We start from the raw sequence: 26,232 nt of genomic DNA, 5'->3' as shown, positions 1-26,232 counted from the left end.
CGGGGAAGCCCTAACGCATTTCGAGCCCATCGCCTTAACCACTCGGCCACGACAAAAGCGAGCCCATCGCCGCCGCATTCCTCCTATAATCAAACACGGACTGCGAGGTGGCTGCGGAAACCTTTTTAAAGTTGCTCTCCGTTAAAGAAAAATACCTTTCACAAGATACGTGCCGGCAGACAGACACGCCTCAGAGGGTTTAAGGCTGGCTTCACGTTCAAATGATAAAGTCCCCCCGTCCGGATGTCAAAATGCAACTTTGGCAGACAGAACAAACATCAACAAACCACAAATGTGGACAAGGATTTTACAAGCTGCACCACACTACACTTTCAAAAGCATTTACGTTCGTGTTAGACGCAGGACTTGCCTTTGATTTGCGCGCTTACGAACGCCATGGAAAACGAAACAAAACTAAAGCCCTCAGCTCCTGCACGTGATTATAATGCCGTTACGTGTCGAAGCAGGAATTTACGTCATCCTGCTGCTGGTGTCTCGCTTGCGTTTCGGGCTGAGAAAGGGACGCGTCACTTTAGGCAGGGGGCGCTGGAGAGAGGAACAAAGGGCGCGATGAAACAAAATACCGAAACCCGGGATCTTTAGATCTTCAGTCTAACGCTCTCCCAGCTGAGCTATTTCGGCGGTGCATAGAGCCCGCAGCCACCTGCTCCAGCCTTCCTGTGTTGCGGCATGAGCGCACCAAGAGTAGCGGGAGAGTGTTGCAGGAACGTCACTCAGAAGGAAAGCCACCCAGGTGTGCCCTCTGAGCTCTGTCCAGGGCATCTTCCTCGCATGGACTCCTGCCTGCGACGGGCAGGAAACAATTAGCAAGAACAGAACAACACCCCATGGGTGTCTCATGACCACACCTTAGGTTGTGACACGTGCAGGTGTGAGGGGTTGCCGGGCTACTTTGGAGCAGAGCTTGGGCGGAGGGGGGGCGGGAAAGCAGACAAAGAGGTGACACCTCAAGGTCTGTACGATCACAGCTCTCCGCCGCCCCAGGCTTCCGCTCGATAAGCTGCTGGACACACCCGCCCCTCCTCACACAGACCGTGGAAAAGCCCCCGAGTGGGAGGGCTCTCTCTTCCTCCCAGGAGCTCTTGGACACGACGCACAGACAGGGTGCGGGGAGCCGCCGCCTGCAAACACGGCTCCAGGCAGGACTCCACTCCGTAGGAGCCGCAGAGCAGAGGAGATGGGGGCAGCTTAGCTCCTGTGCAGAGACCTGAGCTGCTGTTGCTGCAGACGCTGTCTTTTCTGCACTCGGGGTAGGAGTGAATGTTGAGTTGCCCTTAGAAATGAAGCAGAGCACTTCAACGGCACGGGTGTGTGTGTGTGTGCGTGCGCCCTGGCGATTCTGGGAGACAGATCGAACCTGGGCTAAAAGAGAGGAGGCTTAGCCCTCTTCCATTTGCTACTTCAAAGTTGTACAACCCATTTGTATCTGCTAGGCAGCGCAGTCGTCGTGCACAAAGAACGCTTTGAAAAGCGTCCAAAGCAAGTAATTCCGAGTTGGTCGTTTGTGTTTTCCGTTCAGACGCGAAATGCTGAAATGATCTCTCGGCTCCTCGGTTGTCATTTCTGCTCCGTAAAGGAATCACAGCACGCGTCGCCTTCCAGCACGCTGGGTTGGGACACGATGCCGGGGGTCGGAGCGTGCGATGTCTTCCTCGTTAGTATAGTGGCAAGTATCCCCGCCTGTCACGCGGGAGACCGGGGGTTCGATTCCCCGACGGGGAGTAGCTTTTCTTTTACCTCCTTAGACAAAGGACTGCCTTTCACTTCTCTGTTTTCTAACACAGCGTCGTGCACCTTTTCATTGCTCTCGCTTTCAGAGCCTCCGCACGGCACACGACTCGACATCAGGAAGCACATTGAAGTGAAAGCAGGGAGCGCTGCGACATGCACTGTGCAGATCCCGCCACACTAAGAGGTGAGTGGGTCTGTTCGATGCACAAAGAACGCTTTGATAAGCGTCAAAGGCAAATCATTCCGAGTTGGGCGTTTGTGTTTTCCGTTCAGACGCGAAATGCTGAAATGATCTCTCGGCTCCTCGGTTGTCATTTCTGCTCCGTAAAGGAATCACAGCACGAGTCGGCTTCCAGCACGGTGGGTCGGGACACGATGCCGGGGGTCGGAGAGAGAGATGTCTTCCTCGTTAGTATAGGACCTGTCACCTGTCCCCACCTGTCACGCGGGAGACCGGGGTACATCAGGACGCGCATTGAAGTGAAAGCAGGATGCGCTGCGACATGCACTGTGCAGATCCCGCCACACTAAGAGGTGAGTGGGTCTGTTCGATCACAGCGCTAGGCGAATCCCCAATCCCCTTTTGTGCGTGGCGACAGAAGAAGTCTGGTCTGTTTCCGCCCGGTTTCGATCCGGGGACCTTTCGCGTGTGAGGCAAACGTGATAACCACTACACTACGGAAACTGTAGTCAGATGTGCCCAGCGGCCCAGCGCTGAGCTTCACCAATGCGATTCAGCTGCTTCCAGTGCCTTTATTGGGGTGCGCTGATGGACCGTGCTCTCTCTCCAGAGACCAGCACGCCTGTCATGGACGGAGCAGGAAAGACGGCGCCACATTCTACAGCCCTCTCCACGCAATCGACGAAATCGGGCTACTGAAGTAGAGAAAATCGCCTCTCCAGAAAGTGCAAATATCATCTTGGAGAGTATAAATCCTATTGCCGAAGGTCAGCCCTGTCTACCAGAGTGACCTTCCACCTCCTGCAGCGATGGTCAGCTCGTCTCACACGCGAGAAGTTTCGGCTGGAAACAAGCGCCCCCTCTACTCGCACGTTTTGCACGTTGAGTAGTTTTAATGCGGCTCCTTCGTACACAGTGCTGATCTTTTGGAAAGCAGGAGGCAAAATTGACACGTTCCCATACCGGGAGTCGAACCCGGGCCGCCTGGGTGAAAACCAGGAATCCTAACCGCTAGACCATATGGGAGTGCACAACCCTGCTGTTCCGGGCATCATGCAAGCAAACTACATAAATATGAGAAAACACGCAAGAGAGTTGTCACTCAGAGTGTCGAAGGGTCGATGTATACTGGGGCTCAGTTGAAATGCAACGTCAGGACTTTTCCAAATTATGTCACACGAAGAGAGCACAGCCTTTTCCGCCCTGCCACGTGTGTATCGGTAACTCGCCGTGATCGTATAGTGGTCAGTACTTTGCGTTGTGGCCGCAACAACCCTGGTTCAAATCCGGGTCAGGGCAGAATAGGGGCGTCTGCTTTTACTACTTGCATGAATGAAGGCAAAAAAAAGCCAATCGATGTGAACGAACGGCGCTTTACAGAGGAGTACTGCCTGACTGGATCGTTGATGAACGACAGAGGCCACTCCGACCTCTTCTCGGGTTTCTTCAATGACTTACTAAGGATCTTCTTCACATTCGCCCATGCAGGGGAAGCCAGTTACACCAAAGCAAACGCAGGAAAGTGCATTTCATGCAGAGACCAGGAGGGACCTGTTTACACCAAGAGTGGTCGGAGTATGGAACAATGCGCCCAGCCCTGTTGCTGGAGTCGATTCTTGATTAGATCTTGGGCTCACTAAGAGGCCCCCACTGGGTACTAATCTTTCTGTTGTTCTCGCAGGTGTTGCGCTGCTTTTGAGCCGATAGAGCTCGTCTTGGTCTGTAGGGATAGCCCAATTGCAAATGATCGGCTCCAGGTACAGAAAAAACATGCGTTTGGTACAAGAGTGCATGAAGGCACCGGAAATACATTGGGAACAAATGACTGGTGGTTCAAGACCTCTGTGAAGTGCAGGAGCGTGCAAGAAGAGGCTGTTTGCACCCAGTCTCGAACCTGGGACCTTTCGCATGTTAGGCAAACGTGATAACCACTACACTACGGAAACCTGTAGGGTTTGTTGCTGGTGTCTCGCTTGCGTTTCGGGCTGAGAAAGGGACGCGTCATTTTAGGCAGGGGGCGCTGGAGAGAGGAACAAAGGGAGCGATGAAACAAAATTCCGAAACCCGGGATCGAGCCAGGGACCTTTAGAACACACTTTCACGAATCGTTAGAATATGTGCGTTTGATCATCAATTGCTTAACAACCACATTCGTTCGACTTGAGCCATCAAGCTCATAGTTTTCAAATCTTGAAAGCTGTCATTGAGCACATCATAGTCTGCAGTACGCCCCGTAACTTGCGTACTTCAACAGAAAGAAGAGCAGACAGCTCCATAAATATGCGAGGCGCAGAGAGTGCAAGGCGAGCCGCACACGTTTCGGTGGCTGAGAGAGGGCAGTTTTTGCTTCTGCATTTCCCAAGTAAGGACGCATGACAACAAGCGATCGCGGTGCTCATTTACGACATAGTGGTGATGAGTTTTCAGTACGTGTTCTTTTGAACGAGCAATGAGGTTGCTGCCTTGGACAGCTGACTGCACGCTCTCATTGTGCCACGTGATGAGTATTCACCAGGCTCGTTCAGTCATTAGTCACATTTCATCGTTTGCCATAAGCAGATGCTGCAAGGTGATGTGGATATCAGTCCCCAGTCTTGTGGACGAGGACAAAAAGAGCACACAAGAGCTCAGCCGGGAGTTGAACCCGGGACCTCCCACACCCTAAGCGAGAATCATACCCCTAAACCAATGAGCCACGGCAGCGCTTTCTATTTTATTCTGTCAGCGAGCTTGAGGACGGGGGAGAGGCGTCATTCGCTCGTCCAGTCAGACCTTCATCAATAAGTCAAGAAAGCCGCAATTACACGACTGCCTTGCAGACGAAGGGCAGTGAACTGCACCCGGTAAGAGGGGAACAAGCGGCACTAGGCGACACCGAGGCATGAGCCCCAGTGAGGGGGGTTAGGTTGCATGGTACAGCGCTCGCTTAGCATGCGAGAGGTAGCGGGATCATTTCCCACATCCTCCAGGTGTGTGTTTAGAGCTTGATGTGCCGAAAGGTGTCCTTTAGCCTGTGGTCACACCTTGCATGGAGAGCGTCATGCAGCTGTCAATCATTTCGCAGCCACACCCCTCTTCATCTTCTCTCTGCCTTAAGCGTCTCCGCCACTCTCTCTTGACATTTCATGTCAGCATGTCAGAAGTCCGAGTGACGTTTTTAATGGCTGAGTGAGGGCACGATGCTGAAGCAGAGAGGCCACTTCAGCCAGAGAGACTTGTGCTAGGTGAGATCTGAAAAACGGACTCGCAACAGAAACAGACCAAAAAAGTATCGGTGAGATCAAAAGGCAAATGCAACATCCAGCAGAGGGCGTCTAAAGATTAGGGAACGGGCGACTGAAATCCATATGAGGCAAACTTTCCGGCTGTGCACTGCAGCTGGCCTCGTTGGCGTAGTTGGTAGCGCGTCAGTCTCATCATCTGAAGGTCCTGAGTTTGATCCTCACACGGGGCAGGGCTGCTTCCTCTCTTGCTCTTTTCAAACACTTGCGGCAACTGTTCGCTCATAACCACGTCTGGAATGCGTGACCTTTACACGGGGGAGAAGCAACGCCGCATCCCTTTTCTAAAGAACATTCACATTCAGAAATAAGTCAAGAAATTTGCCATTACTTTTGCTGTCAGCCTGCCCATGTTGCCAAAGAAAGATTCACTCGGCGTCAACATGACAGAACAGCGATCACTTGAAAACACTGTTCCACACTCCGTAAGCAAGAACTTCAGTGTTTGCAGTCACCCGATATGCCGATAGTCAAAGGAGCACAAAACACGAAGCGTCAAAAGACAAAATGAGTTGATGGAAAGAGCGTTGAATTGATGAGCACAAAAGTTCAGCTCGTACAATAGGCAACGAAGGTCCCGGCGTCATCATCGCACTTGAAAGGACTGCCTTGCAGACTAAGGGCAGTGGGAGGTTGCTGTTTTGAGATGGAGGCATTGGGATGGTGGGCCGAGATCTATTCTTCTTAAGGAATTCTTCATCGTGAAAGATCGGTCCACAGGTCATCCAAAGAACTTTCAAATTTTTGGGACTCTTCCGGAAGGGAGTGAAGTGCTCAAACACATGACATGCCCCCTTGATCTCACATGCACAATTCTACTGCAACATGCACAGCTACCGTCCACACCAGGCAGTGGGGCTTCAGCAGAATTTGCTACGCCACCTGCAATTACATATCCAGCTGCACACATATACATGGCCCCTCTGTCCTTTTCAGGATCTAAAAAAAAAGCATAGCGTGGTTTTCCTGCAACCTGATTGACCGCATCTCCCTCAGAATGTGCCCCGTTGCATTCATTGCTGAAGCAGGACGGAGGCTAACGGGCATGCCAGAACAGTTAGGCTCAGCGATCTCTCCAAAATAATGCGGTTGTAGTGGAAGAAATATGGTTTAAATTGTACCTTGGTATTTCAAACTCTCTCTAGAATGTTATCCATTTCTATTTTATTTTGACAGGAACTGGCTAATGACACTAGATGAAAAGAGAAGAAAGAAAACACAACGTTTCGGCCGTGGAGCCTTCTTCAGGTGTGAGGGCTCCACGGCTGAAATGTTGTGTTTTCTTTCTTCTCTTTTAAGCATGGAATAGACCTATTACTTGTTCCTTTGCAGCCTACGCATGCTGACACAGCTCCCCACCTGAACTGCTAATGATGCCTGGTAGTTTGTGGTACTTGGGTATTGTCTTATGTTTGCTCAAACTGCATATGTGTGATTGCATATTTTTAGGTATTTTCATATGTCAATATTTAATTCACTGACATTCCTGTATGCTTGGAAGAAAGGTAGATTGGATTTGGCACAGGACGCCTGCCCATATTTGTTGATCATTGTTGGGCTGGAAAAACAATGATAAAAAGTGTATGAAAAAAGCTCTCTCCAATATTTCCCTTCTCTTTGCCATGGTTACACTGCCCGTTCTTTCCGTCTTTTGTCCTTCTACAAAGATTCCACCATAATATCAGAATTTTTTTTTTCTCTTTTAAAGGCTGTAGGTGGGGTGTGATGGACTGTACCACTATCATCGAAGATTTTTTCAGGACACATCGCAGTTCCATAGTAGAATTTATCAATAGTACAATTCCATAGGACATTATTTACCAACATATTACCCAGTGTGAGACTCTGCCAGTAAACCTCAGAGCATTGAGTTCTCCACTGATAAAGATGGCTGTCTGAAGTCATGAAATCCACTGCTGGGATGCCTGAGAGACAGTAATTGAATCTTGGCTGGGATTAGGCTTTCTATTAGTGTTGATCTTTGGGAATTATGTGGTAAAAAGGGAAAACTCCTTTACTTTAGTCACTTTGAATGTTCACATGTACAGAACCTGCAAAACTAAGCAATGAAAAAAATCCATCACCACTCTCATGATAGCATAACTCATAGTCTCTGCTGTTATGTAACAATACACACTTTCAATTTTCTTATCGCCTGTCTCCAGAGAGAATGTTGTTAGTGCTGATGACCTTGAATAAGACCTTGTTGACTCAGATTGATTTTGTTCTCAGATTATTCCTGGCAGGACTGAGTTTCTAGGAAATGAAAAGTGAAAGAAAAAGTACAGAAGATCAGCCCTTGAATATACAACACTGTGCAGTGAGATTGTTAAATGTATTAGCTGCTATCCTGTGCTAGAGCCTGTCGTGGTAAGCAGTGGATGACAGGATCTAGCACAGATACTAATGAAACACTGTTAATGAAAGATAAAACACTTGAGTCTTATTTTAGTTTTCCATTTCCCTTTCATTTGTGATGTACTGTACAACAGGCCACAGAACATGCACAAAAACAGATACAATATGCACACATTCACACCAGGCAATGACAGTCTGCCCAGTCAGAATCTGAGCTGAGGTATCAGAATTCTGAATTCCCTGAATTCTGTCATGGATCATCCACAATAAGGGCAATGTTAGAACACGAGGATCCCCAGGAGAGAGCCTAGTAACATAAATCTTGGAGCAAAAGCAGATGATTAACTTCATAGTTTGTGTGGTTGAGCCAAAGTTGAGCATGAGGATATGTGAGTCACCATTCTTAGAAATGGATCCAACTTCAGACAGGCGTCAAAAGTAAGAGTATACAGTGCTGGGGCAATGACACTTCAATGATCAGAAGGATAACAAGAGTTTTAATGCATTGAAATTGATTTTCTGGTGATGCACACTGTCCTGGAACTATTAATTTTTTAAGGATCACTAACTGACGTCAGACAGCTGCCAATTCTCCAGACTGGAAGGATGAACAGTTTATCCTCCTAGGTACCATATTTCCATATTTCGAAGCATTGGAATAATACATGTCATACAGCAACATAAAAACAGGAAGACAAGTATCACAGCCCCTATAATCGGTGTTAGTAACTTAAAAGAAAAACATTTTCAAACAGTGATTCTAACCAGGAGAGAAAAGCCGGTGTATCTTTTATGCCTCTCTCTTTATTCACCTTGTCTTTTAGTTCTTTCAAATGCTGAATAGCGAGCGTAAGATTTCCGTAATCATAGTCATTAGCTGGAATATATGTACAACAGGAGTCTCCTACTAAAGCATAGACTCCTCCAGATGCTGCATTTTGAAGGTCCAGCACGAACCTGTTCTGAAGTGCCATTAATCTAACTCCCCTTAATTCTTGTTTGATAGCGTCTAAGCCTTCTAACGTGATATTAATAAAAGAGTACATTTCATAAAAAGTCGCATGGGTGAGGCTGTAGAATGAGGCATTAAAGCACATATATAACAAGATGCATTACATTTCTTTAACTTTACAGTATGATTTATAAATTTATACCACAAATTACTCATATCCCCCTCATTATCAGTTTCATTCAGCCAGTTTGTATACAAAGACGCTTCGTGTTTAGTTTCTTCCTCTTTTGGGGTGGTGACAGGCTTCTACATAAAAAGGAAAAAGGCTTAGCACATCAGTCCCAAGCAGGTTATCCCCATCTGTCCTTGTGGAGACATCACTCCTGCACTTTGCTCAGTTTGTTTGTGACCTTTTTACAGTGGGAAGCATGAATCCAGGGCACCATTTCTGTGACCTTCACAGCAGTGGCAGTGGTCAGCAGCACCTGGTACAGCCCCCTCCACCTGAGTGAACACCATTTCTTTTTCCTGAAGTCTTTCACCAGAATCCAGTCTCCTTATTCACTCATTAGTTCTTACAGCACAGGTAAATCCCTGTGGGCTGGAGCCCAGCATAATCCTAGGCTTTTTTGGTCAACATTGGTCAACAGATTGGTCAACAACTGGGTAATAACTCTTAGAAAAATCTACACATTGTTCCCCTGCCTCAGCTGTGACGTTTTGTAGAACAATTCTAGCTGAAGTTGTAAAATTTCTCTTTGTTCCGTTCCTGCAAAACATCTTATTATGAACAAACAAACCACAATAATCATTTGCATCTAGGGGAATCACTCCCAAGGGTAACCCCCCTTAAAGCTATATTGTTCTACCCATCAGGTTCTGCCACTAGATAAGAGAACCTTTCCCATGAAATCATTTTTTGACCTTCATGATCCCTTCAGGGCGTACAATTAGCACAGAAGCAGCAGCTTTAGTCCACATGTTTTTCAAACAGGATATTAACGATATGATCATAACGAATAATACCAGACCCACAAATATGTATTGAACCAGAGACCCTCTCCATGTTCCTAGCACAGACTGTAGCCATGCACCAATACCCCAATCATCTGGATTGCAGGATTTACGAAGAAAATTATTTTCGCAGTAATTAATTTATTATATTTACTATATTTATTATACACGTGTAAATTAATTACTGCGAAAATAATTTACTTCGTACACTGTGCAGAGTGCCGTATACTCCTAGTTGCGGCACACACGATACATACAGTAAAAAGCCTCAGGCACTGTGTTAGATGTTTTTTCGACGTTATATATGCGTTTATTAATGTCGTCGATTTTACGGTTGCAATTCCACGTTGATTATACGTCGAGGCGACGTATATATACGTATTGCCGTATTTTCGCCGTGAATATACGTATATTCGACGAATCAATGCCCACTGGGTAAACTCTTGAGCAAACTCTGAACCAGCTCTAAGGAAACGAATCCGATTAGACGTTACTTTGACTCATCTTTTTACGCTCAGTGCTGGATTGCTCAAACTCCAGCTAGGGTTAGGGTTAGCATTCCCACGCTACTTAGACACTTTGTTTACGCTCAGTGCTGGATTTTGGGAACTTCAGGACGAGTGGGAATTTTCTCCTATCTGTCAATTCTGTTTTGTTTTGGAGACTCTTGGCTGCCTATGTTGTACAGTGCAGCGTGAAGGAAACATTTTCCAAAACTGTGTCAGCTCAAAAGTTGTAAGAAAACCTCTCCAGCTGCTTTAACTCTCTTCATTTTTGTCATTTAATGTGACACTCGATGTATAACTGGAGCCTCACATATGCAAATGGTGAGGCTCCAGTTCGACACCACTTTACAGTATCTGACAAAAGCATGGCAGACTGTGCCATGACCGGCAGATAACTTCTGCATATTTTTACCATATTAAACATTGGAAATCCAACCACTTGCATTTGTGACACTTGATTTTGAATCCACCTAAGACACTCTTAAATCTTCAAACACTTTTCTCTTCTCCCGCAACACTCTTGTCTGTCGGCACTATGTGGCAGCGTTGCATGACAACCCATCTCACCACGGAAAGGAACCTAACAGCTTTGGTAAGAGAGGAGAAAAGAACCTGGCCCGTACGGGGATCAAACCCGTGACCTTGGCCATATTAGCACCACGCTCTAACCAACTGAGCTAACCGACCTCACGACGGTGGTCCTCTCTGTGCTGCAAAAAATCGAACTCAGGGAATTTCTTTTGCCCTCCTTTGAATAGAAAGCCGTGTAATTCAGTGTACGGGCTTTCTCGTGCAGTTTCATGGTTCTTGTAACCCAAATCCTACACTGGCCTGAAGTGTCCCCCTATTTCACAGCATTTTTCAGCTGATTTAAAATGTACCTAAAGGAGAAGCATTATTGAAGACCATCAATTACCAAGAGCTTTTGTCAAAGGTTTTGGTGGTCATTTTTAATGACCACAGAGCACTATGACCTCGGTTTTACATCTCATCCGAAAGACAGCGCCCTTTTACAACACAGCGTCTCCGTCACTATGCTGGGACATTGGGACCCGCACAGACCTCAGGGTGAGCGCCCCCCCGCCGGCACCATTAACACCGCTTCCAGCTGGAAGCTTTGTTTTTCCCTGTAGGTTACCCTCATGCGGGTACTGACCTGGCTCACACCTGCTTAGCTTCAGTGGGTTTTCAGTTGCGAGTTGCAAGGGGATGCAAGTGATGGAGCCGCTCGCTGCAAAAGCCACTGCATTGGCCGGGAATCAAACCCAAGCCTCCCGCGTGGCAGGCAAGAATTCTACCACTGAACCACCAATGCTCAGTGCCTGGGCCTTCAAAAAAGACGCTTTTTTGGTGCTCTGTGCAAAAAGCGTCGACATATGCTTCCAGCTGCAAAATGCCATTCGCGGATGCTGAAGAATTTATTTCCAAGGCAGCGGGTACAAGCGATTGGGCGTTTTAAGACCACCAGGAACAGCAAAGAGGCGCGCTTCTTTGCTTGCGCCGGAACACACCGACTGGAGGCGAACAACGTAATCGGCAGGATTCGAACCTGCACGGGGAGACCCCAATGGATTTCTAGTCCATCGCCTTAACCACTCGGCCACGACTACAGCAAGCCCCGCTGCCGCTGCGTTCTTGCTACAATCTTACATGGATCGCGAGGCGCCGGCGGAAGCCTATTTCAAAGTCGTTCTCCGTTTCAAAAAAACATTTCCAAAATACAAGCCTTGCAGACAGACACGCCTCAGAGGACTTAAGGGTGGCTTCATGTCGGAATGATAAAGTCTCCCCGTCCGGACATGAAAATGCCACTTTGTTACACACAAAAAAAGAATCAACAACAGAGAAATGCCCACAAGCATTTGAAAAGCCGCACCACGTCGCACTTGAAATAGCTCTTACATTAGTGGTAGACGCAGGAATCGCCTTTTTATTTACGCTCTTACCAACGCGATGGAAAGCAAAACAAAGCAAAGCAGAGCAAAACAAAACGAACAAACGAAAACCCTCACGTCCCGCACTTGCATATAACGCCGTTACGTGCCCAAGCGGTATTGTACGTCATCCTAGCACTGCACGCCGGTGCGTATGGTATATGGGAACGAGCACACGCCACGAATCGTCTCGAATCACTCCCTACAGCTGTAAGGTGCCTAGAAGCGTGCACCCCCAACATCCTTCTTTGCTCATCTGTGAAAGGTAAACTCTTGAGCAAACTCTGAACCAGCTCTAAGGAAACTAATCCGATTAGATGTTACTTTGACTCATCATTTAAGGGATCCTTGTTAATTGGAGAAATCAATGATTTCGAATGAATTCTGAATGCGTTAAAAGACAGCTATACACAGAAAACATGCAGGACACTGCTCATGATGTTTCCCTAGCCGAAACAGTGCGTTTTTCCAAGCCATCTGACCAAGCCTGCCCACTGAAAACTGCAGGAGATCGTGTAAAGACGTTCAAGTTTGTAACTACTGCACGCACAGGAAGCAGAATAAATTCCTCTATTCAAACTGTCAAAGGTTTGCTTTGCGAACGCTGCAGGACATCGCACAATCTCTTTTGAACAGGGACAAACGATTTCTTATGGGGCGCAGTAAGTACAGACGTTTAAAAAGCTCCACTCATGCCAATGATGCAGCATGAAGAAGCGCAACCTAAAGTTTGCATTCCTAGCACTGTTGCATTCCCCGCATCAGTAGCTAAGAGAATATAATTTACGACTCTTGTTAATGCAGTTTCAGAAACCAGACTGAAATTTCTCAAGTATATTATTTGAATCCATTTGATGTTGGGCAACAACTATTCTTTCAAGACTTTTAGATTGAAATGGGACCTTTGAGACAGGCCTGTAGTTGTTAAGAACTTGTGGATCCAAATTTGACTTCTTAAGGAACGGTCTAAGAACCACTACCTTAAATTGATCATGTACGACGCCTGACGCAAGCGATGCATTCATCATACTAATTATAGGTCCTGCCAGTCCTTCGAGGGAATCTTTGACTAGCTGAGTGGGGATGGGATCTAGCAAACAGGTGGTTTACTTTGTCTTACGTCTGTGTTCATGAGTCCACCATAAGAAGAAATCTGAACAGGAGTGGTGATCATGCGAGGTCACCACGGAGGAAACCACTGCTCTCCCCCCCAAAAAAAACACCACTGCCCCTCTCAAGTTTGCTAAAGACCACATGGATGTTCCACAACTCCTGGAACAATGTTCTGTGGACAGACGTGACAAAAGTTGAACTTGTTGGTAAATGTGCACAGCGTTATGTTTGGAGATAACAAAGCACCGCATACCAACTCCAAAACCTCATCCCACCTGGGAAGCATGGCGGAGGCTGTACGGCTTGCAATCATCGAGGGACCGATGAATTCCGAGATGTATCAGGAAATTCTACAGCAGAATGTCAGGGTGTCTGCCTGTGATCTATAACTCAAAAGACGCTGGGTCATGCAGCATGACAAAAACAAAGGAGTACATCAACAACAGAGTGGCTGAAACAGAAGAAATTCCGTATGTTGGGATGGCCAAGTAAGAGTCCTGACCCCAATCCCATTGAAGTGCTGTGGCGTGATCTGAAGCAGGCCATTCAGCGCAAGACATCCCAAAAATATACATGAACTGAAACAGTTTTGCATAGAGGAATAGGCCAAAATACCTCCTAACCGCTGCTCAGGTCTGACAAGCCGCTACAGAAAGTGGGGGTTGAGGTCTTTGTCATAAAGGAGGTTCCACTAGCTCCTTAATATAAGGGTTCACGTACTTTTTCCATCAATGACCTTGATTGTTTAAACCATTTGGTCAATAAAGAAACAGCAATGTCAAATGTTGGGCGTGTGTTGTTTGTGAAATCAGACTCTCTTTATTAATTATTATGACTTAGATAAAGATAAGATCACATGTTAGGAGCCATTCATGCAGAAATCCACATCATTCTGAAGGGCTGTTTACAAAAGTTTTTCTCCCAACTGTATGTGAGAGAAAAGCAGAGATGCTCACTGAGTAAGGTGGGGTTGCAGCTTTGCAAATCACAAGGACATTTGTATGCTCAAAATGGGACAGGAGCATCCCAGATGGGACTCAAACCCACAATCCCTGGCTTAGAAGGCCAGTGCCTTATCCATTAGGCCACTGGGGCACACTGGGTTGGGTCGATCACGCTGATGAAGAGCCAGTTTAGTTTTCCTTTGCTTTTTCAAAGGGATCCCCAAAATTAGGGAAGTTAGGCAGCAGAAGGTTTACTGTGACCTGAGAAGGACCGGCATCCAATCACGGTGGTACACACACACGCTCTCACTCATCTGAGCTACACGGCTACCAAGATGATCTCAGGTGCGCCGAGCTGGTACGGAACATATTGAACTGATCGACGGCGAATTGTCTCTCAGACACGCTTTTCACCTCTGAGCTCCCTGACTGACAGTAATCAGCTAGGTAGTGAAACAGTCAGCTGCTTCTAAGCCTTAAACAGCTTAAACAGTTTACCTTGCACAAATGCGCAAAGATTAATGATGGGGGTGCACGCTTCCAGGCGCCTTACAACTGTAGGGACTGATTAGAGACAATTCGTAGCTTGTGCTCATTTCCCTCTATTCCCCGTGTTGCAGTGGTAGGATGACGTAAATTCCTGCTTCGACACGTAACGGCATTATAATCAAGTGCAGGAGCTGAGGGCTTTAGTTTTGTTTCGTTTTCCATGGCGTTCGTAAGCGCGCAAATCAAAGGCAATTCCTGCGTCTAACACGAATGTAAATGCTTTTGAAAGTGCAGTGTGGTGCAGCTTGTAAAATCCTTGTCCACATTTTTGGTTTGTTGATGTTTTTTCTGTCTGCCAAAGTTGCATTTTGACATCCGGACTGGGGGACTTTACCATTTGAACGTGAAGCCAGCCTTAAACCCTCTGAGGCGTGTCTGTCTGCCGGCACGAATCTTGTGAAAGGTATTTTTTTTAACGAAGACCAACTTTAAAAAGGTTTCCGCAGCCACCTCGCAGTCCGTGTTTGATTATAGGAGGAATGCGGCGGCGTTGAGCTCGCATTTGTCGTGCTCGAGTGGTTAAGGTGATGGGCTCGAAATGCGTTGGGGCTTCCCCGCGCAGAGTCGAAACCTGCCGACTCCGGCGTCTGCCGCACGTCGCCTTGTGCCTGCGCGGCAGAGGCGAAGTGCCGCTTCTCCTTTCCTGGTACTATAACAACGCGAAATCGTTTGGACCCGCTGCCGTGGAAATCAATTCTTCAGATAACCACGCATTTTGCGTTCGAACCTCTGGTGCTCTACTTATGCCTTTGAAAACCTAATGAATAAAGCTGAAAGAACCGACACGATATGTAGGTGCTGGTAAAGCACGCAGTAAAGAACTGTTAACAGCAAGGGTTTCAGTGGGTTAACTGAGGAGAAGGCGTGATCGCTAATTGTTGACTTTTTATTTGGTGTAAGAAACACTCTTACTGTGCATGACGTGCAACAAATGTAGCCACAGAAATTGCATCACGCTTTCATGTATGCTATTGCAGACACCAACGTTGCCTAGATAGAAAACCGAAATAGCCGTGGGTTTGCTTGCTGGTCTGAAGGATCTCTCTTCGAATCTCTATCATTTGTCAATGAAAGTAAAAGGCGCTGCAATCTCATACGTTCAGAATCAAACCCGCAGCTGTTGTTCGACTTTATTTCTTGACTAATTACAACTGAGTGTCGCATGAGCAGTTACGTAAACTTGTCTGGTATATTTGAACACAAATGCCGTTCTTCAATTAAAACTAACAGTACATTGTCAGGGACATTCAGTTCTATACAAACAAGAGACAGACAAGAGAATATTTCTACCGTTCATGTGGACTACGTGTTGACTTACTGATCGGAATAATTGAAAGGTTCGGGCTCATAGCCGATGCAGTGCGTGCTAATTAGAACAGCAACGCTGAGCTCTCAGCACCGTACTGAGCCCAGGTGTTTTTCTAAAGCTGTCAGGTGCAGTTCATTTACATGAAGGAAATCTCTTACTGGGTACGATTGCAATGCAGTAAGTAGCACAGACTACTTAGGGAGTAGCCCGATGCGTTTAAAAACGACCTGAGCCAGGCAGGAGTCGAACCTGCAATCTCCTGATCCGTAGTCAGACGCGTTATCCATTGCGCCACTGGCCCTCATGTGACACTGCAGGACTGTAACCCAGTGAGATCAGCACTGCAACTAGTAAAATATTACCCCCGGTCCATTCTTTTCCAAAAGTGAGAAACACCTGTTTTCTACATCTTGTCTGTTTTAAAACCATATCTCTTTAAACCAAACCAAGAGTTTGTCTTTTGCACTGATATTCTGATTCATTTCGATTTCAAAGAAAAAAAAAACATAATCTTCCAAAGCATCATAAAATTGTCCATTCTTCCAGACTCTACTTCTCTCTTGTAGTAGTACAGCAGACCTTTCCAGGTGAGCAGATCACAGAGTCCGAAATATGCTTCCTCCATCAAGCAAAGTACCTGAACATGACTCTGTCTTCATAAAAGCGCCCCTGTAATAAAGAAATTAAATCCGAAATCAAGAGGGCAGTTGCCTACTGAAGTTCAAGAAGTCATCAATTTTAACCTAGCAACACATTAAAGGCTGCATCTATACAAGTACGATTCTAGAAATGCTCACCAGATTACGTTTTAAGAAGGAACTGCGCCTCAGGTTCCGCCGAGATCTTAACTCGGATGGCAGGATTCAGAGTCCGGAGTGTGGACTGATGGCGCACGGAGGGTCCACATACTGTGGATCCCTCAGTTTTCTTCCGCGTGTTTAAACCGCCAGCGTGTGACTCCCCTGTCCCCGTGACCTCATTGCTCTGCTCTCTCCTCTGTGCAGCCGAGCCCGATTCACGGTAAAGTGAAAAAAAAAGATGCCCTCAACGTGGGATTTACTCTGGATCGAGGATAGATGTCACCTTTTTATCGTTGAACAGGATGTATGTGATGTGGCGACTAGGTTCAATTTTGTATCCTCTTTAAAAGATTAAGGACTGGGGTGAGCGTGATTTACCACCCTTTCAGCTAAGAACCCGACATGAGCACCGTTTAAGCTGCATAGACTCGGTCGTTTAACTCTTCTCCATTAGCAGGGTTAAGGTTAAAGAAAAAAATCATTGCTGACTTCTTTTTTTTTGCCAGCCGCTAGCGCTGATTAGCAATGTTTGTATTTCATGTTTTGCAAGTTCCATCCATTTTAAGAAAAACAAGTCGCGTTAAAGACAGGAAATGAATACTTGCATTTAATTAAGTCTAGCCGTAGGCGGTTGTCTGTAAGGACCAGTTCTGTTCGAGAAGACAGAACAAAGAAGGCACCACTGGGATTCGGACTCAGGATCTCCTGTTTAAGAGACAAGCGCTTTAACCAACTAAGCCACGGCGCCCCGGGAGGGTTGTCCTTTTGCAGCCACTTGGACACACCACTCAGACACATCTGCATTCGGTGTGTGCTCCGCCTGCTCGCTGAGCAAGTTGCCACCTTTACATACAATAGCAACATCGACACCAAGAGAAAGGATGACAAATGGCTTTTATCTGGAACTTTTCACGTCCAAGGAGCTCAATGTGCTTTCTGTGTACAACAGGGCCACTGAACTCCACACTGGCCACTGAACCACAGCAGTGGCTTGCTGGCTTGACATCTCCCAAGGAAAATGTTGAAATCGCATGTGGAACAGGAAAATGACCCTCGAGTACGAGGGGAAAAAAAAGAAAAAGATCATCTGGAGCGCGCCAACCCATGTCCGGACAGCCCAGTTTCGCCGACAAGGTGGCTGAGTGGTTGAGGTGATGGACTGCTAAGCCATTGTGCTCTGCACGCATGGGTTCGAATCCCATTCACATCGCTCTCCATGTCTGACACGTGTGCCTGTTCGACGTCGGCCCTCCTGTTGTTTGCTCTGGTGCTAGAGCCGTACATTTTCTAGCGGTGGCTGAACATGGTATAGTAGGCCAACGTCGGTATCGTGCAGTGACAGTAACAGTACTTACTGCGCCCCATAAGAAATCGTTTGTCCCTGTTCAAAAGAGATTGTGCGATGTCCTGCGGCGTTCGCAAAGCAAACCTTTGACAGTTTGAAAAGAGGAATTTATTCTGCTTACTGTGCGTGCAGTAGTTACAAAGTTGAACGTCTTTACACGATCTGCTGCAGTTTTCAGTGGGCGGGCTTTGTCAAATGGCTTGAAAAAACGCACTGTGTTTCGGCTCGGTAAACATCATGAGAAGTGTCCTGCATGTTTTCTGTGTATAGCTGTCTTTTAACGCATACAGAATTCATTCGAAATCATTGATTTCTACAATTAACAAAGGGTCCCTTTTTGAACCTGCGAGAAGCATTCTTTCAATGTAACAGATTTACTCCGGGAAAAGGCAGCATGACATTGAGAGTAGCTCAAGCTTTCAGCACCCGTATCAGACTGCGTGTAGGCAGACACCGCTCAGAATCCCCTGTAAGATTCTCCCTCAATTCCGTTTTGCAGTGCTTTAGCTCTTTCAAAAGGCTTCGCTTTGCTAGTCACAATCCAAGGCTCATGACAGCATTTGAAAACATTCACCACTGTATTGGCCAGGAATCGAACCTGGGTCAACTGCTTGGAAGGCAGCTATGCTCACCACTATACCACCAATGCACGCCCGCAGGAAGCCTGCAGGACACCACCAGAGAATGCTTTTTTTAAAAAAATTTTTATTAAACATAGAATTTACAAATACAAATACAACAAGAGGATCAGAGTCATGTACAAGAGAAAAAAAACACAGCAGAAAAAAGCATTTAACTACCAGAGGTAATTAAGTAATTATGTGATCAAATTGTATATTTTACACGCATCATATTTTCCTTGCTTTAATATTTCTCAATTATTTATAAACTTTAGTTTCAACATGCATGCGTTTCCTGTAAAAAATAAAACTCAGCACACAGTTTTTCTTTTAACAACATTTCGAGTACCTCTGGCATTCATGAGAAAGACATACACAAAAGCAAATAACTAACTCTAAGACTGTCTAAACTATTGAGTTTTTCAAAGAACCAGAACTATAACAGTCCTTAACACTTAACTACACCATTCCAAACTAACACTAAAGAAACACTAGTATATACTGGTATAACAAATAAAACCAAACATAATCATTAACTGAGCAGTCACTGGGAGCAAATCTCCTTCCCGTCCACAAAGGCCCTCGCTCCCACAAAGTAGGCTCTCCTCCCCTCTCTTCTGGCAGCTTCAACCTGGGGCCACAGCTGGTTCCTGGTGCTCCTGTCTGCGGCAGACAGGTCCTCTGCAAACCTCAGTTTGTTCCCATTCAAATACTCATTCCCCCTCGCCGCTCGCCACAGCATGTCCCTCGCCGTCCTCTTGGTGAACTGTATTATAATCGATCTGGGGCGCACTTACTCAGTTCGCTCAGACATGTTCGCTCTCCCGAGCCTGTGAACAAAGTCAATGGCCGATATTACGTCCTCCTGGTCCGGCAGGGTCCTTTTACAGATACCCTTCACTGTTGCAACAAGGTCCTTATCACGTTCCTCTTTAACTCCAAATAATTTTAAATTCCATCATCGACGGTTTCTATCTACATCGTTCACTTTCAATTCAAGTTCTTTAATATGCTTTTCTTGTTCGGTATTTACTTGTTTAAGAACTTTTACTTCACTCTTTAAGTCTTCAACCTCTTTAAACACACAGTCCATGGACTTTTTATGACTTTCGATTGCGACTGTATTAGATCGAATCATTTCCTTCAGCTCACCCATGCTCTGTGCCATCATGTTGAAGATGTTGGTCTGGAGCTCCTCCAGCGTCAGCTCGCCCCTTCCTCTCTTGGCTGCCGGGGTTTTCACAGGTGTGCTGGGCAGGGACTCCGGCTCTTCCTCTGAGTCTCACTTGGGCTGCGAGCGCTCGCGTACGAGCGCATCTCCAGCACTCTTTCCACGTCCCCTCCAGCTGCTTCACTTTTCCCTTTAGTTGCCATCAATTTTCTTGTAGTGCTAAACATATACGATTGAGGTATCTTAGATTTCTCCTTCGAAGACCCAGCACTCTCTTTTCTTTTCTCAGTGTTACTCATATCGAAATTCTTAAATCTAAAAAAAATCGTTTTTTTTTCTTTCAGTTATAACTGAAGTTTAAACAACTACTGTTAAGTCCTTATTTTTCAGTAGTCAAAAAAAGCAAAAATTAACATTCAGGTCATGAAAAACTCAAAAAAAACTCCTCAACCACTAAACTTTACCTCCCACCCCTGAGCGCCATCTTGAACGCCCCTACCACCAGAGAATGCTCACGATTTCGGAAGCTGTCTCCGGGACGTGCTAATTCCGCACATCCTGAATAAATCATGATATAGTTAGTTGCTGTAGCTAGACGTTCAAATGAGTTTCATGGCCAGATGGACTGTTTCCTCCAGCGGTATAGTATTGCAGTTAGACAGCACGATGCCTGCAAGACTATGTCACGCTAAACGCCACAGATTTCCGAGGGTTAGGGTTAGGGTTAGGCTCTTATTATGGCGATTGTGGCCGTCTGCTCTGCGAGTCCTCGGTCTCCGGCCGTCTGATTGGCGCTCTTTTCTTTGGGGGGCGGGAAGTGTCCGGCCGCAGGGGATCTTGGGACCTAGCTTTGCATAGCGGCTTCCCAGAGTGCGTCGTTTCCTGCACACTGTGGCCGGGTGTTTTCCGAGTTATCGCACGGATTGGGCACGCCCGCAAGCCGAGAGCCGCAGGCGATGAGCCCGGAGCTGAACGGGCCCCACTGGCTCATTTGTAAGGCCAGGTGCATTGCCAACCACGACCGGCAGGTCAGAGGCTTTGAAGGCGGCCTGGGCTCCTGAAGCTGTGCAGCCACACACTCTGGTTTCTCTTCATCTCGTACAAATCTTTCGCCTTTTACTAAAGATTTCCGTGGAGAGGAGCATGAATTCCATGCAATTTTTGTGCTTCCCTGCCTTCAGGTGGGGCGCAGCTGGGCTGGTCAAAGAGAGAAAACAGAAATATGAAGCATTTCAGCAACGACATGCCATGAGACGATTGATAACGATCTCCATAGGATCCCCACGGTTGCCTGGCAACCGTCAGCTTTGCGCAGTGGCAGTATCGTAGCCTGTGAGGTTTAGCCGAGGCGCGATTATTGCTAGTTGAAAACTTTTCCCAATACCCCGCTTCCGCTGGTTTGCAATGCAATCGGCGAAAGCAATTTTTGACAGTCTCGTCAGAGAATGAGGAAGGTGTTTAAAGACAGATTTTGTCATGGTAACATCATGGTAGAAAGAAACGAGCTTGTTACGTCTCAACAGAAACGCTCTTTAGCTCTTTCAGCGTTATGCAGAGAACAGCGTCTGTCGAGATCACTTTTGAGTCAGCGCGAAACGCCGTGTGCTGTCAGTTTGATTTCATATTGTTCGTAGCGGCGCCCGGCTTTTGTCTGTCAAACGTTAGGTTGCGCTTCTTCATGCTGCATCGTCGGCATGAGTGGAGCTTTTTAAACGTCTGTACTTAATGCGCCCCATAAGAAATGGTTTGTCCCCGTTCAAAAGAGATTGTGCGATGTCCTGCAGCATTCGCAAAGCAAACCTTTGACAGTTTGAAAAGACGAATTTATTCTGCTTCCTGTGCATGCAGTAGTTACAAAGTTGAACGTCTTTACACGATCTGCTGCAGTTTTCAGTGGGCGGGCTCTGTCAAATGGCTTGGAAAAACGCACTGTTTCGGCTAGGGAAACATCATGAGCAGTGTCCTGCATGTTTTCTGTGTATAGCTGTTGTGGGCATTTCTCTGTTGTTGATTCTTATTTTGTGTGTAACAAAGTGGCATTTTCATGTCCGGACGGGGAGACTTTATCATTCCGACATGAAGCCACCCTTAAGTCCTCTGAGGCGTGTCTGTCTGCAAGGCTTGTATTTTGGAAATGTTTTTTGAAACGGAGAACAACTTTGAAATAGGCTTCCGCCGGCGCCTCGCGACCAGGTAAGATTGTAGCAAGAACGCAGTGGGGACAGGGCTTGCTGTAGTCGTGGCCGAGTGGTTAAGGCGATGGACTAGAAATCCATTGGGGTCTCCCTGCACAGGTTCGAATCCTGCCGACTATGTTGTCCGCCTCCAGTCGGTGTGTTCCGGCGCAAGCAAAGAGGCGCAAATGAGGAATGGGCCCCTGAGACAGTCATTTGCCTGTTTCACAAATGATCGTATTTTACTAGAGATTCTGTTTGGGATTCAGATGTGCATTCGGACAGCAAACCCTTTCAAGAAATGATACGTTCTGGATGAGGTCAAAGGTGCTGGAACACTGTATTTAGGATGTGTTTGCAGTGATTGTGTGTCTCCTGCTTCAACGCAGTGATATATAGATGTGCTCCTGTAATTTATTGGTACAAGCCCAGGGCAGTAAGCAGTCTGAGGATTTATTTCCAGACGGCATAGAGCAGTGAAGCAGTGAAGTAGTGCAACACACTGGATCATTATATTATTTGAATCTATTCTACTTAAATTATTACATTATACACAACTTGAGTTCATTTTAAAAATTAAAAGGTAATGAAAGCAATGCATATTCATGAGGAAGATTATACAGATATGCATGTGATAATCTTCCTTTTATCATGTAGTGTGTCATTTGGACACTTTGTGGGCTTGAAATACAAAGAAAATCATGTTCTATGGTACAAGATAAATACAAAACTTAAGATTTTATTTTAATTAGATTTGTTTATAAAGCATAAGCAATCATTTAATACATTAATATATGTGAAAATGACATTTTAGCATCATATTACATACAGGTCTCTAGCTTCAACACAGTGATATATATATATGCTCAGTGATTTATTGGTACATGCCCAGGTCAATAATCAGAATGAGGATTTATTTCCAGACGGGCTACAGGTAGTGTTGTGAAATACTTCAACACACTGGATCGCAGATTTAGACCCCCTGCACTCTTACTCCTTAAAAACCAAAGAAATGAAGATATGTAGCAATCACATTGCAACAGGGCTGACAGTGACTTAATGCTTATACTAGTGGACTTCTGGTACCTTTAGGGTACGGTGTTCCCTGAAGGGCTCTCAAACCCCGCATTTCAGATGCCTAGCTGTTTCGCTGATGTGTTGCACCTCAGAATCACTTTTAAACCTTACCTCTGGTATCTTTAATCCCTATTGCTCAACGCATGGTGAAAGTATTGCATAAATGTGTCTGAAAATGAGCAATGGGCACCTGAGAGACTCATTTGCCTGTTTCACAAATGATCATATTTGACTAGAGATTCTGTTTGGGATTCAGTTGTGCATTCTGACAGCAATCGCTTTCAAAAAACGATACATTCTGGATGAGGTCAAGGTGCAGGAACACTGTATTTAGGATGTGTTTGCACTTATTCTGTGTCTCTAGCTTCAACACAGCGATATATGTATATGCTCACTGATTTTTTGGTACATGCCCAGGGCAATAATCATTATGAGGAATTATTTCCAGATGTGCTAGGGGTAGTGTTGTGAAATACTTCAACACACTGGATCGCAGGTTTAAACCGCCTGCACTCTTACTCCTTAAAAACCAACAAATGCAGATATGTAGCAATCATATTGTAGCAGACACTCATTTGCCTGTTTCACAAATGATCATATTTTACTAGAGATTCTGTTTGGGATCCGGATGTGCATTCTGACCGCAATCTCCTTATCGCGGCTTTGCCCTTCTTGGCTCTTTGGACAATATCTCCATCTTGTGGTCGTTGTTGGTAATGTCTAGACAACATCTCCATCTTGTGGTCGTTGTTGGTAATGTCTTCTTATGCCCTTTTTTATTTTAATTCTCTATTAGTTGATTCTAGAATCTCTACAATGGAGTTGAAAACATCAGTTTTATAGCAGACAATATGACATTATTTATAGTCCAATTAGAAACTTATTACCCTGTTTTTAACATAATAACAAATTAAAATTGATTAAAACTAAGTTTGGAACACCAGGGAACATAACAAATGATTTTTAGGAAAACCATGAGGTTCTCTGTGTCCGATGCCTGCAAGGGGAGAAAGCTAGAATCCTTTGATTTTTTCAAAATTTGAAAATAAACATCATTTAACAACAGCTTTCATTCCTAGGAGTGAAAAACAACCATTTTTGAAGACATATTAGTTTCTAAAACACTACAATAAAGTTAAAAACATCCGTTTTATATTACATTATTTTGTGTGAAATTTGTCATTTTTTGCACTATTTTTAATAAAATCTCTAATTAAAAGTGATTAAAATTAAGTTTGGAACAACAAGGAACACAAAAAAAAAGATTTTAAGGAAAAAAATGATGTCTTCTGTGCCAGGTGCCTGCAAGGGGAGAAAGCTAGAATCCTACCCAGGCTCCTGGAGCTCTGTCCTGGCTAAAGGAGGGTGAATCCATCCCCTTCAAAGCTCCATGAAAAAATGATATTTTTAAATTTGAAAAAAAAACATTATAGAACAACATCTCTTGGTCCACAGAGAGCAACAATCCAACTTTGAAGAAAATCCATTGACTGATCCCCGAATCCTGAAGTTTCTTCGCATGATATCGGGCTTGCAACCACTTTCTGGAAAACGATGAAAAATGCCAAAAATGAAAAAGAAGTTATCAATTCTAGAGCCTAAGAGGAAAACAAGACAAATGTATATCTCCAAATAATTTTATGTGCTTCAGAAGAGCCCATACATGCATACATGAAACCACGCCCGTTTGCACGTAAGCAGACATGGTTGCACAAACGACTGCATGAAAGCACGCATGCATGCGAAGTCATCCTGTTGAGCATTTGAAAAGCCGCACCACGCCACACTTGAAATAGCTCTTACATTAGTGGTAGACGCAGGAATCGCCTTTTTATTTACGCTCTTACCAACGCGATGGAAAGCAAAACAAAGCAAAGCAGAGCAAAACAAAACAAACAAACGAAAACCTTCACATCCCGCACTTGCATATAACGCCGTTACGTGCCCAAGCGGTATTGTACGTCATCCTAGCACTGAACCCCGGGGCGTAAGGTATATGGGAACGAGCACACGCCACGAATTGTCTCGAATCACTCCCTACAGCTGTAAGGCGCCTTGAAGCCTGCACCCCCAACATTCTTCTTTGCGCATCTGTGAAAGGTAAACTCTTGAGCAAACTCTGAACCAGCTCTAAGGAAACTAATCTGATTAGACGTTACTTTGACTCATCTTTTTACTCTCAGTGCTGGATTGCTCAAACTCCAGCTAGGGTTAGGTTTAACATTCCCACACTACTAAGACACTTTGTTTACGCTCAGTGCTGGATTTTGGGAACTTCAGGACGAGTGGGAATTTTCTCCTATCTGTCAATTCTGTTTTGTTTTGGAGACTCTTGGCTGCCTATATTGTACAGTGCAGCGTGAAGGAAACATTTTCCAAAACTGTGTCAGCTCAAAAGTTGTAAGAAAACCTCTCCAGCTGCTTTACCTCTCTTCATTTTTGTCATTTAATGTGACAATCGATGTATAACTGGAGCCTCACATATGCAAATGGTGAGGCTCCAGTTCGACACCACTTTACAGTATATGACAAAAGCATGGCAGACTGTGCCGGACCAGCTGGTAACTTCCGCTTATTTTGACCATATTAAACATTGGAAATTTTCCCACTTGCATTTGTGACACTTGATTTTGGCTCCACCTAAGACACTCTTAAATCTTCAAACACTTTTCTCTTCTCCCGCAACACTCTTGTCTGTCGGCACTGTGTGGCAGCGTTGCAGGACAACCCATCTCACCACGGAAAGGAACCTAACAGCTTTGGTAAGAGAGGAGAAGAGGACATGGCCCGTACGGGGCTCGAACCCTCGACCTTGGCGTTATTAGCACCACGCTCTAACCAACTGAGCTAACCGGCCTCATGAGAGTGCCCCTCTCTGTGCTGCAAAAAATCGAACTCAGGGAATTTCTTTTGTCCTCCTTTGAATAGAAAGCCGTGTAATTCAGTGTACGGGCTTTCTCATGCAGTTTCATGGTTTCACAGCATTATTCAGCTGATTTTAAATGTACCTGAAGGAGAAACATTATTGAAGACCATCAATTACCAAGAGCCTTTGTCAAAGGTTTTGGTGGTCATTTTTAATGACCACAGAGCACTATGACCTCGGTTTTACATCTCATCCAAAAGACAGCGCCCTTTTACAACACAGCTTC

General features: G+C 45.5%; 10 non-coding genes across 10 annotated transcripts; 3 read left to right on the top strand and 7 right to left on the bottom strand.

Moving 5' to 3' along the window:
- Positions 1 to 2,887: 2,887 nt before the first annotated feature.
- trnae-uuc (transfer RNA glutamic acid (anticodon UUC)) lies at positions 2,888 to 2,959 on the bottom strand. The gene has a single exon. It is a non-coding gene; the product is annotated as a tRNA-Glu (tRNA).
- A 2,355-nt stretch (positions 2,960 to 5,314) lies between these two features.
- trnam-cau (transfer RNA methionine (anticodon CAU)) lies at positions 5,315 to 5,387 on the top strand. Its single transcript has one exon. It is a non-coding gene; the product is annotated as a tRNA-Met (tRNA).
- A 6,185-nt stretch (positions 5,388 to 11,572) lies between these two features.
- Positions 11,573 to 11,654, bottom strand: trnas-aga (transfer RNA serine (anticodon AGA)). The gene has a single exon. It is a non-coding gene; the product is annotated as a tRNA-Ser (tRNA).
- Positions 11,655 to 14,113: 2,459 nt separating this feature from the next.
- trnar-ucu (transfer RNA arginine (anticodon UCU)) lies at positions 14,114 to 14,186 on the bottom strand. The gene has a single exon. It is a non-coding gene; the product is annotated as a tRNA-Arg (tRNA).
- Positions 14,187 to 16,121: 1,935 nt separating this feature from the next.
- trnar-acg (transfer RNA arginine (anticodon ACG)) lies at positions 16,122 to 16,194 on the bottom strand. The gene has a single exon. It is a non-coding gene; the product is annotated as a tRNA-Arg (tRNA).
- A 1,173-nt stretch (positions 16,195 to 17,367) lies between these two features.
- On the bottom strand, positions 17,368 to 17,441 carry trnak-cuu (transfer RNA lysine (anticodon CUU)). The gene has a single exon. It is a non-coding gene; the product is annotated as a tRNA-Lys (tRNA).
- A 1,174-nt stretch (positions 17,442 to 18,615) lies between these two features.
- On the bottom strand, positions 18,616 to 18,687 carry trnag-ucc (transfer RNA glycine (anticodon UCC)). The gene has a single exon. It is a non-coding gene; the product is annotated as a tRNA-Gly (tRNA).
- A 2,217-nt stretch (positions 18,688 to 20,904) lies between these two features.
- On the top strand, positions 20,905 to 21,017 carry LOC148642717 (U5 spliceosomal RNA). The gene has a single exon (XR_015929337.1). It is a non-coding gene; the product is annotated as a U5 spliceosomal RNA (small nuclear RNA).
- A 115-nt stretch (positions 21,018 to 21,132) lies between these two features.
- LOC148642716 (U4 spliceosomal RNA) lies at positions 21,133 to 21,274 on the top strand. The gene has a single exon (XR_015929425.1). It is a non-coding gene; the product is annotated as a U4 spliceosomal RNA (small nuclear RNA).
- A 4,589-nt stretch (positions 21,275 to 25,863) lies between these two features.
- On the bottom strand, positions 25,864 to 25,937 carry trnai-aau (transfer RNA isoleucine (anticodon AAU)). The gene has a single exon. It is a non-coding gene; the product is annotated as a tRNA-Ile (tRNA).
- Positions 25,938 to 26,232: the final 295 nt, after the last annotated feature.

Source organism: Lepisosteus platostomus, chromosome 22, assembly GCF_059453375.1.
Source record: "Lepisosteus platostomus isolate fLepPlt1 chromosome 22, fLepPlt1.hap1, whole genome shotgun sequence".
In the NCBI taxonomy this organism is placed as follows: Eukaryota; Metazoa; Chordata; class Actinopteri; order Semionotiformes; family Lepisosteidae; genus Lepisosteus; species Lepisosteus platostomus.
The sequence above is the reverse complement of the archived record's forward strand: the minus strand, read 5'-3'. Positions and strand labels throughout refer to the sequence as shown.